This window comes from Lutra lutra, chromosome 7 (genome assembly GCF_902655055.1).
Source record: "Lutra lutra chromosome 7, mLutLut1.2, whole genome shotgun sequence".
NCBI classification, from domain to species: domain Eukaryota; kingdom Metazoa; phylum Chordata; class Mammalia; order Carnivora; family Mustelidae; genus Lutra; species Lutra lutra.
The window spans coordinates 65,420,962-65,433,003 of record NC_062284.1 but is presented as its reverse complement, the minus strand read 5'-3'; the positions used below and the strand labels follow the sequence as shown (position 1 = coordinate 65,433,003).

Below are 12,042 nucleotides of genomic sequence, written 5' to 3'. Positions count from 1 at the left end.
AGGAAAACATTCCGTCCAGATTTGTACATGGTGTCACAGGTTAGGTTCTCCAGAAATAGATGGAGTTGGAGTTTGAAATGGAGAACATTTATTTAGAATCAACACCTGAGAAAGGAATAGAAGAAAAGCAGCATTGATCAGAGGAAGGGGATGGGTGTTGTTGGTGGACAAATAAAACTTGGTCAACCCCATGGAGAACTCTAGAGCATGTTCATCAGCATTGTCCTGAAGGTCCCAAGTGGCCAGGCCCTTATACTTCCACCTCAATCAGTCATTGGGTATGTGGTACCTTGGCAAAGTTATGCTCTTGGCAAGGTGGCTTTTGCAACTAAAGCAGACCCTATAGGAGCTGACATCTGGAGCCTGTCTGATGACAGGCTAATTCCTTCCTTAAAGCATAAAATAAATAAATAAATACATAAAAATATCCTCCAGGTGTGGCAGAACTTTAAGTTGTATACCTGATTGTTTACTTTTCCTTGAAGGAAATACGATCTGAGTGAAGGCTGTTTATTCTGTTAACAAAATTGGAATATTGGTGTCAAGGAGGTTTGATGATGCATGGTCGGCCTCTTGGAATAAACTTAAAACAGGACAACCTTGTTTTTAGGGTAAACATTTATCAAAATTACTCCTTATTAAGGAAGGTTTTCAGTAATGAAGTGGACAGGATGACTCTCTTTGTTAATAAATGTTGGGAGGCTTCTTTCCATAGTCACTCCAACCCCTGCTCAAAAACAAAGGAGCCTTGGTGTCAAGGATGAAATTTTGTAGGAACTCAACATTACGGACCACACCTCTCCAAGGCTGACCTATTTACATCCATTGATGAGTGATCAGTCAGTAAGCAGCAGGAACTGACACTGAATTAACACTGTCTCCCAGTGTGGGGGTAATATCTCAGGGGAAACCAGCCATCCAGTTGAACTTCAATAACACTGGATCCTTACCATTAAGGAAGAATGCCAATTGGATATTTTATATATGGTGATGGTTTTGCATTTTTTTGCTCACCATACTTATATCAGCATTACCATCTGAGGAATCACAGAATGCCTTATTAAACATTGCAGTGCACAACAAACATGTTTCTAACTAAAAAATATTCATTTTATAGGAAAACAGGTAAAGACAATGGACTTAGAACCACATTCTTTAAAAGCTTTGGACATGTAAATGATGGGATGATGAGATGACCTATTAAAGACTCAGGCTCTGCACCAGCAGCAAATTCTCTGAACTATTCCCCAAGATATAATGCTAATTTTCCCATCACCCAAACAAATATTTGGGTCTTGGAAGCAGAGGTTGGAAGAGGGAGAGCATCTTGTTAGTATTAAACCTAGTGCTTATGATCCACTTGAAAATGTTTGCTTCTCTTGCCCTGTGACATTGGTTTAGAGTTCCCAATCTGTAATGAAGGGATGTTTCCATCAGCACATGGAGTGCTTAGCTTGGTTTGCTGCTGTAAAAGGGGAAAGGAGGAAGAATGGATAGGACCTATAGAATGCCCCATAATTCTCTTCCTAGTGGTAAAGTTTAATGGAAGATAATACCAGATCTGTACAGGAGTATCATAAAGCATCCAGATCCTTCAGTGATAACAGCTCGGTCAGAGAACCCTAATCAAGAGAGGTGGCGGCTAAAAGCAAAAGGCACACAGAATTGTTACTAAAAGAGGGAAATCATGACCAATTATTGCCTCTAAACCAGCTTCAGAGATAAAAAACCATGGCTCTTATCCATACTTCTTTTTTGTTCTGTGGTTTATGCAATTATAATTTTGATGTATTTATCCTTATTTTTATCTCCCTTTCCCCACTATCTTGTATAACTGTGCTGGGTGGTGAGCCTTCCACTCTAGCCCATCTATTACAGCAGGTCTTATGACAGAACTAAAAGGATTTTTACCAGCACAAAAAATTGTGAGTTTAACTTCTCTTGGGAAGGAGGTGAGAGTGCTTGTGGTATTATAAGAGATTTTTGCATCATGTTAATGAAAGCACTTTTTCTTAAAGTTTAAGTGTTTCTACAATACTAGTCTAAATGTTCCTGGAAACCTCATGTCTTAGAAAATCATTTACAAATAATTACAGGGCTTATCAGAAAAAGTAGATTGGGACAAACACTCAAAATCCATGCAATTTTGTAACCAGAACAATAACAAGTACAATAACTGTTCTGGCCCAGTTTTTTTAAGATGTTAAAATTCCTAATATATACTACAGAGTATCCTTGAGCTTATTTTTAAGTGGGTTGTATATTAAAAAAAGAGTTGAGGCTGCTAAGCTATAGAGATAGAGTCAAAATACGCAAGATTGGGTAGAGTCACACAATGAGCACTTGTGAGCAGAGCACATGCCCAAATAAAACAGGAAGGAGAGTGGGAGTGGGCACTGTATGCAGAACTGCATTCCTCCTCAGCTTACTGTGTTCAGCTGTGTAAGCGTTCACTAGTTGTTACTTGATGGCCCAAACGGACCAACACAACTTCTGTGTGATATTGACATCATTCCCTTGCCAGTAAATCATGTAAGCTCATTTCCTTATACACACACACATTATCAGAATAGGCTGTGGAAGTAAGGAAAGAAGAGTACACATTAATTTGAGGTAACCAAAAGTAGGGACTCTAGAGAACATTGGTCACTGTGGTTGTCCTGTGTGCCCATACTATATTCTTTAATTTGGAGAATTTCACTACAGAAGCTGGAAATGTTAGAAATTCACTTTCCTGGCTTCTTTTTTAACCTAGGCTTGGGCACCTGACCTAGGCTCACCAGTTTACAGACCCACAGGAGCTTTTAAACCAAGACTACTAATGCAAAGAGGCAGAGGTTAAGAGGAAGTCTTCCAGGTGATGACAGCCACTGCGGGGAGATGGGGTTTCCTGGAGTAGGCAACAGGGCAGAGGTGAAAGTGGCAGCCTCTGGGGCCAGCTGCAGGGTCTAATGCTTGTGCCTACAACACAGATGCCTTCACTGCTTCTACTGTGCTGTCATTTTGGATGTTGTTTCTGACTATGTAGACTCGAATCTGATTCTCTTACTTTCTGGGTGACTTTTCTGAGCTACCTCATGTCCTCTCATGAAATTCTATTCTTGCTTAACTCAGGTAGCATAACTTCTGTAGCTTTTAACTAAGAGTCCTGACTGTCACAGTCAACTAGACTGTGAACAAATTAAGAGAAAGGACTCTCTGCCTCTTATCACTGAGTCCAGAGTGCATAACCTTGGACCTAGAAGGCAGGAGTGCTCAATAAATACTTGTTGTGTGAATAAATGGAGAGATGTGGTTGTGAGAAATGTATTTGCCCTAAAAGCAATGAGATCAAGTAGTTAAAAATAATAACAAATACATTAAAAATAGAATAGCATTAAGATACTAATATGATCTTAATAGCAAATATTATAATTACTAGAATATTATAAAATTATAAATGGAAGTAATAAATATTATAAATGGGAATACTGCTATTTTTTTAGATAATCGTTTCATGTTAGACTTCTATTAAGAAAAGAAAACTTACCTATTCATAATGGTTCCCCCCCCATCTGGTGTTAAGATAGTTAGTTACCTTCATTATACTTTCAGCTGCCTAAGTGTTTCCTCGTGTTTGCCAACACTGAGAATTCTTACTAATTATTCAGACTATAACCTCCATCAACTAAAGAATGGGGATTGACTCCAAACTGTGTAGTAGCACTCAGAGCAAAACATAGCTGGCATCTAAAACCCATTATATTTCAACCTTACTTCTGATATTTTCAGAGAAGTTAAATAACTTAAAAAATACAGGAATTCATGGTAGTAACAGAATGAAAAGGAAGTTAAGAAATTATAGATTATTGTGAGTTGGATTATTGTGAGCTGATATTTACATTCAAGATTTCCTTGTCTTTTAAGGTTAATGATTAATAATTAAGCACATTTCATCCAAAATATCTAATGGCTGCAGGAGCCCTTCCTCGGTATTCCAATCAGAAAAACTTGGATATGCACTTAGAAGGCAGCCTTTCAGGTCTCTAGCTCAGAAGAGGTTAAGGTAAGAAGACAAGGTTAGAAGGGAACGTGAATGGCGTTGGGCTATGGCATGTAGGCTGACTTGCTCTTCTGCACTGCAGTGAACAACAAATGCCTAGGTGGCCATTGATCGGCTTTTTGTTTCACAAGAAGAAAGCTGTTAATTGTCACTGCTTTAATCTTGACAGCAGACAAAAGGGAAATTATATGTATTAGCAACCCACTTTTCTCTAAGCTTTTTTCTTTCCCCTCAAAAAAAAAAATAGGTAAAAGTGATGTAAAGGAGGAAATACAATGTATTCATTTTGGATTTGGATTCAAAATTTGAACATCACTTTGTTCCTACTAGCCTAAGCTGAAAGGTGTTTTAGTTAAGCAATTTCCCAGGCCTCTTTCTACATGTAAATGTCTTAGATTGCTATCCATCTATGAAAAATAGAGAAACAAAAGCAGGGAAGTCCTACTGTCTCTTCAAATGGCTGACAATTTTCTACTATACTTTTCATTTTAAAATGTTCTTATAGAGCCAGTTTCCATGCATTAACCTGGGAGAGCTATTACATTTGAATGGGTTCCATGCTGGCAAACTGCATTTTGGAGTCACCAAGGGTCTCTTGATGCTTTGTCATCAGCTGACTAAATTAGTCTCTATGCCTCTGGTTTTACATTTGGATTGATGGATGCATTACCTCACATTCTTGAACTCTAGAGTGTTACAGCTAACGAATAGTGTAGGACTCATACTAAGAGTGAAATAGTTTTCCAGACCCACTTATGCAGATGCTCATACTGTGGGGATCTTCCTTGGTCTTTGGTTGGTTCTTCAGATATGAAGCAATCTCAAGGAGGTGAATTGGTTTGAAATTCTGCCTAGACATCCAAGATCCAGACTCCAGATTCTGTGTGTTGTACTTCTAATAGTTTCCACCTGCATCTGTCTTTGGAGGACCAGCCTTGGGCTACTGGGGCAGCTTTGCCTGCAGAATTTCCCACTGGTTTTACACTGCCGACACCTTCTCTCTGGAAGAAGCCAAGAGACAATGATTGACTGGTGTAAAAGTATGAAAGTCTAGCCTCCTGGAGACAGAACAAACTTACAAACTTGAGGTATAGTTTGTACTCCAGAATTCCCCAGAGAATCGAACTGAAGCTTGAACTCTTGTTTGGCTTCTTCCTTTTCTTTGTCCTGCTTCCCCTACTCTCCACATTCTTCCCTGGGAACATTTCTTTAATAAACCACTTGCTTGGGATCCTTGTAATGGGACTTGCTGCTGAAGAATCTGACCTAATACCCCTCATTGAGGAGTCAGGACTTGTTTGTGCTTGAAGGAGAGAGAGTATTGGATTTGGAAGGGAAGAGGGAGAAGTTCTCTTCCGTAAGCCGTCAGAATGAACAACATGAGAAGAGCACCAGGCTGGAGGCAGGGACTGGCACGGTGTGTTGGAGTACAGTGAAGGAGAAGATTATGGCTGGATTAAAATACTGTACAAGGAAGAGGAGGAAGTGTCCCTTCTCTTCAGTTCATCTTTATGCTCCCTGTAAGAGTGGACTTTTTAAAAACAGAATTTCCCTACCCAAAAGTCAAAATTTAATTTAGTTTTTTCCTTCCAGAAAACCTGAGAGATAAAATCATAAGTACTCATCTCGAGTTTAAAGACATGCAAAATTAATCATCTTAGGAGACAGAGAGAAGAGAATTTCTTTTTGGCCCTGACTGCAATGTGGACTGCTCTATAGAGATGCACAGAGTGGACGGGAAAGAGGAGTTCTAGAGGATCAGGGTGGTGCAAAGACCACTTCTGGCAGAATAAAGCATTCCCTCCCTGCCACAGCCAGATCAGTTTGTTCTCTAAGATTCTTCAGGAGTTATTTTGTCTGCCACTCAGACAGTGAACCTGTGCTTCTTTTGGATGTCCCTTGGTGCTCAGCCTACCACTTTGCACAAAACAAAACAAAACAAAAACCCACATTTTTTCCCCAAGTGATCTTGGACTTAGACAAATTAAAACTCCTGATTTTTTGTCATGCACGCACCTGAGAGTAAATGTTAAAAACAAAGTCAATTTAAAAACACCCAGAACCCACAATTATTGCTTAATCCTTAACATGGCATGCAAGAACCTTCAAACCTTCACTTTAATATGGCCCCATGCTGCACATTCTCCTCCACATACATAATGGATTAGTCCTTCACACGAGCTCCTTGCCGTTATTAAGACACACTATACTACTTTATACTCTTATGCTTTGTTCTGCTGCTCCTTGAAATAGTCTTCTACTTTTTCTCTGTCCAATAAACTTCTGCTCATATTTCAATACCTAGCTCAAATTTCACATTCTTTATAAACTCACCTTTTCAGGAAATTTATCACTTTTGTCTCTGTTTTGATCATACTTGATATACCTTCATATAGTGTTTAGAATATTACCTGTCAATGTAAACAAGTACCGTGGGATGCTGGAGAAATGTGGTTTATTTCATCTTTGTTTCTCACTCCCCGCTAAAGTGCCTGGCATACTTAGAGCTCTCCATAAATATCTGTGGATTTTGTAAATGATTGAATAAATTTGGATTAATAGGAAAATCAAATTACAAAAACTCTTGGGATGATAACTGACTTGAATTGTAGCTTAATATAGGGTAGAACATTTGGAATGATTTGAGTGAGAGAATGAAAAACTGTTAAATGTCTGGTGAGATAATAAAAACCATCACTATTTGCTGCCCGCCTCCAGCCTCTCTGAACACCCAGCCAGGCCATGAATTGGTGTTTCCAGCAGCATGAGCCAAGTAAGAGAATGCCCAAACTGGCCAATATAATTGTGATTAGTTTAAAACATTTCTTATTTCATATATTCACCAACAATTTGAGAAGAGATGGGGTTTCCTAAGAGCATAATGGTCAAGAACAAAGAGCTTAAAACTGAGAGGTTTGGATTAAATACTACATGCCAATTACAAACCGTGTGACTTTTGGCAAGGTATTTTTCATTACCGAAATAAGATAAAGGCACTGTCCTCATACAGTTGTCGTCAAGAGTAGTGCTCTGCCTCAAAATTAGGCATTATAAAATAGTAATATTACTGAAGTTTTCTCTGACAGTTATTCCCCTTTCATTAGGGAGCTTTTCCCCCAGGATGCCCCATGCAAAATATGTCAGCGTTAAGTTATCCTATAGGTAGTTAAGAGGAGAAGGGAAATTCCAGATTGAGGGACCAGCCATGAAGAGGCGTAAGAGCACTTGACATGTTTAGGCAGTGAGCATGATGGCTGTTCTCTAATCCCACCCTCCATCATCTTCTCACAGACGGAAGCCTGGCTAACCTAGGTTGGTATGCCTCAAACCTCAGTGTCTCTTTGAAATACTTTTCTGGGCCTGGCTTAGCTATCAGAAATGTCTCAAAACACTGATTGGTTTTCAGTTCTCTCTCTACTTTCTGCTGCATAGACCTGGCCATAGTCCTCAGGTTCCCGTAGGCAGCAACTTCCCTGCTGGGTCCCTTTGCGACTTAGGTAACATCTAGGCATTTGTGACCACCATAGGAACATACGTATTTGTTTTCAAAAAGATTATACTCTCAGTGCAGAGTCTCACCTCTTCTATTTTGAATTTTGATTATCTACAGAGACCAATACTACAAAGCATAGCTAGGAATCTTAAAATGTGTGGAAATGTCTTGATTTGAACCACATTTTGTGAAAGTGTGAGTAACAGAGGTCCCAGGTTTGCCCTGGAGGTTTATCTATTTCTCAGACTCTTTCACATTAGGAAAGAAACTCTAGCAGAGCCTAAACTTTCAGGTTCTTCTCTCCTATTTTTAATATATTTTCCATTAACCTAAGGCTAAAGTTCTTGGCTGATGAGAAAACAGTCTTTTTCTGGTTCTTAAGGCTCTTCTTTACTTCATGCAAAATTTGTTTTCTATAAAAGCCCAGTAACGTGGTAGGGTGGTTTCATAGAATTCTCTTGGGTTCATGGAAGTCTACGTCAATTACTTCACCTGTTCTTCAGCATGTTCATTCTATACCACTGGGTTTGCACTTACCATTGCTAAAGAGGCGAACTTTACCTCCTAGACTCCCCATCTAGGATCTCCAACTTCTCCTGAACAACATTGACAGCAACCCACCCTCCTTAATAAATGGCTCCTCTGGACACTCATTTCCCAATTCATTCTTTCTCTCCCTCTCCCTCTCTTTCTCTAACACACACAGACACACACACACACACACACACACACACCCCTCTACACCTTCATACAAACACAAATATCAACCACATGGATTGACCCCCTGTATAGCATGTTTCCCATTCTATCATAATCATAGAGCAGGAATCTTAATACCTTTTTACTCATACAAAAAAAATTCTACATCACATGGGGGTAAATATATATTCAAGATCCATAGGTGTTCTGGGGGTACATATGAAATAGTTGTATCATAACACATATGCAGCACTTCACCAAAAATTTAATCATTAGATATTTCTGTTTCTAGCCCCAAGGTCCCCTACTTGCCATACTGTGATTACTGCTCTGTCACACAATAGCTTCCATAGCTTCATAGCTCCCCAGGCCACAGTCCTATGCACTTTCCTTCCCTCCTGGCCACTCTATAGCACATACTGTCTCTTATTCCTATGTTTTCTTCCTCAAACCCTCTTTTAATAAAACCTTTAAGTTTGCAAAAAAAATCTCTGGTTACTAGGATTGACTTGCCTTAGGAACACATAAGGAATTATAAATAGCATATTTCTGTGTTAAAATTATTCTTTTCCAATAACACAAAGGCAAATGAATAAGGTTTTAGTATACATGCAGATAAACTAATGGGTAAGGTAACAAGAGGTTCAGGGAATTTATATCAGCAAGTCCTTGAAGTGTTGTTTCTTTCTCTCTCTCTCTCAATTTTTATACTTTCTCCAAATTTCCCCAATCGATTTGGTCATTTCCACCTAGAAGTAGCTTCATAACATTCCTAAACATGCCTAAAACTGAATTTACCTTCTTCACCCAGTCAGCTCTTATGATCAGCTCCCATTTATAAACCTTCCATTTTCCTTATTCAGGCTTGAAAGCTGACAATCTTTGGCTCACCTCTATTCTTTATTTTCTATATCTAACCTATCACTGGTTAATTATTCTTCCTAAATGTCTTTCAGTATGAAGTCGTTTCCATTTTCACAGTTTTGGGGTATTCAAAATCCTCGACACTTTCTGCCTTTGAATGAGTGTACCACTCCTTAATGCTAATTCTTCCTGTCCATCATTGATAGATAATTCTTCCTAAAATATCACTTTCCTGGATCCCATTTTTCTGTTTAAAAATCTCCAGTGATTCCCCAATGCCTGTCTTTCAAACAAGTAAGAGCAATTAGTATCATTAATTACTTTCCTATGACTCTGATTCAAACAAGCAAGGAATGGGAGTGGAAGTAGGTTTGGTTTATCACAGGCTCCTTAAGGTATCAATATGTTGCTAACATAATTAAGTGTCTTCTAGAAGTACTTAGCCAAACAAGAAGAAAAGGGGGGAAAAAAAGGAGTAAGGGAAGGAGAAGGGAGAAGAGAAGAGAAGAGAAGAAAAGGAAGAGAGGGAGGAAAGATGGAAGACGGGAGGGATAGAGAGGAAATGGATGAGAGGAAGAAACTCAAGTAAAGATAATGCATAATTGCTTTCCAGATTGCTTCCTTGCTTTCAACATCTGGATTTCTCCTCTCATGTAAGGCCAATTTTTAATACAAAACAAGTTTGTACTAAGTCAAGGGAAAAAAAGCAAAATTCATGAAACTAAAGAAAAAAACCATGATTTGCCTTGATTTTTATGCTTTCCTAGAAGATACTAAACCAAGATAGCTCTCTATTCCAATTTTCCAATTTAGAAAAGGGAAATAGAAAAATATATTTGTGGCTTTCTCTCATAAAAGTCAGAAAATCCTGTATATTTGAACTTTGCTTGGCTCAGATCTGGTGCTTAACATTTTTATTCTTTTAAGATTTTTTTTTTTCTGCCACCTTTGCTTATGTGTTGATTAGTATGCCAAAGAGAATTTTGAGGCTGAGAAACAGTAGTCTGTGTTTAAGGTGCTTTACTGGCACAAGATATAGAAAATAAACAACCTGAAAACTGTCAAGCAAGTTTCTCAATCTATGCTTTTATGAGTGAATACAGAGGCAAAACTGAGAGAATGAAATTAATGATCAAAGTATCCTTCAACCAAAAATAATTTTGTTTCAAAGAAGAAATAATAAGTAATAGCTGCTTCTGATTTTAATACTGAGCTTGATTCTTTAAGTCACCCTGTAGAAAATCCATTGGGAAGTAGACCCTAATGTGAAGGAGTTGAGTTAAGGTCTTTTAATTAAATTTAAAGATTTTTCCACCCATGGGAAAGGGCATAATTAGCTGTTTTCTAAATGCATTTGACCTGAAGATGCTTGAATCAGCAGATAATTGAATGCATTAAAAGAAGTTGAAAATTCTAATTATGAGACTTAGTTGTTGGAGGAGGAGAAAAAAAAAGAAATGACTCATTTTTTATTCAATAGAGTTTATACAAATGTAGAAGGGGTAGAGAAACAGACAATTACCAAATATCTCAGGCCCAAGGCTGCATCTTCACATGGTGACTCTTAGAAGGAGAATTGGGCAGCACAGGACTTGAGTCTATTTTGTTATTTCCACACAAGATCTTAATCTGAATGCCAAATAAATCACCACTTACAGAGTGAAGTGCTCATAGCAATAGAATGTACCAGCTGGACTGATGCCTGCATCACAGATTAACTCTGATATATTGGGCTTTGCTATGTTGCTGTGATGCTTCCGAGGGCATGTACATCCAAGTCTATAGGCTAACAAGCTGTGCTCAGATGGAGTCCTATTGAATAAGTACTTGGGTCATATGGTGCTTACAAAATTTGAGTAAGGCATGGTCTCCATTTAAAGGAAAACAAGTGTTATAAACTCCAAATGGGAAATCATTTTATTGTTATGTTACTTAAATATTGATATATGTTAAAGCTATGAACTTAAATATATATTCTTGCACTTACTAATTTGGGTACAACTTAAAAAACAAAACAGTCTATAAAATAAATACAATGAACCAATAACAGTTAAATTAACAGAATTTAATGTGATGGGTAATACAGTTTTGCTAAAAATGCATCTCCATTCAAAACCCAGATATAGTCATAGACCTGTACCCCTGGAGCTAATAATACATTATATGTTTATTAAAAAAATTTTTAAAAACCCAGATATAGTATTGACTACCATGACACAGATTCTGTTGAGTTTGTTATGCCAAAATTGCTGTGTTTCTGGTGGTAATTTAATTCTCCATCACTCTTCTTTATTTGAACTAACAAAAAACTGATCCTCATATTATATTACATGTGGGTATTTGGCTTTCATAGGCATTAATAAATCATTTAAGTAATAAGTCAACCTCTTATCTCTGTTATTGGTCCTGTATAATTACCAAAGTAATATCACTCTGAATAAAATTAAAACAGACATCAATTCAGATGCTAAATACAGTATATATAGAAGGTGTGATTTCATTTCTATGCACTCATTTATTCAACAATTGGTGCTTGCTATGTATTAGCTACTACAAATGATGACGATGATGATGATGATTAGTATTGCGCAATCCCTGGTCAAGAAAACGAAAAATCTTAAAATTAGATATTCAGTGATAAATCATATATCCAAAGAGCTATAATTTCAGGCTAAGTTAAAGCCAGCAGAGAAGTGCATGAATATGGTTAAGAAGTTTAAAAGTAGCAAAGCACATCTCATTGGAATGAGAAATATGGCTCAAAATTAGAAATGGCTACAACAACAATAACAATGGTGATGGTGATACTTTATACAGATGACTGAGTATCTGTCAGCCACTGGTTAGTCATTATCTTATTTAGTCTTCACAGCAACCTAATGAGATAGTTATTATTTTCATAATTTTATAGATAAGGTAATTGATACCCGAAAACACACAGCTA

At 37.7% G+C, this 12,042-nt stretch overlaps 1 pseudogene; it reads left to right on the top strand.

Annotated features, from left to right (window-relative positions):
- The first annotated feature begins 207 nt into the window (after positions 1–207).
- LOC125104450 (elongation factor 1-alpha 1-like) overlaps positions 208–12,042 on the top strand; it is a 75,422-nt pseudogene continuing 63,587 nt past the window's right edge.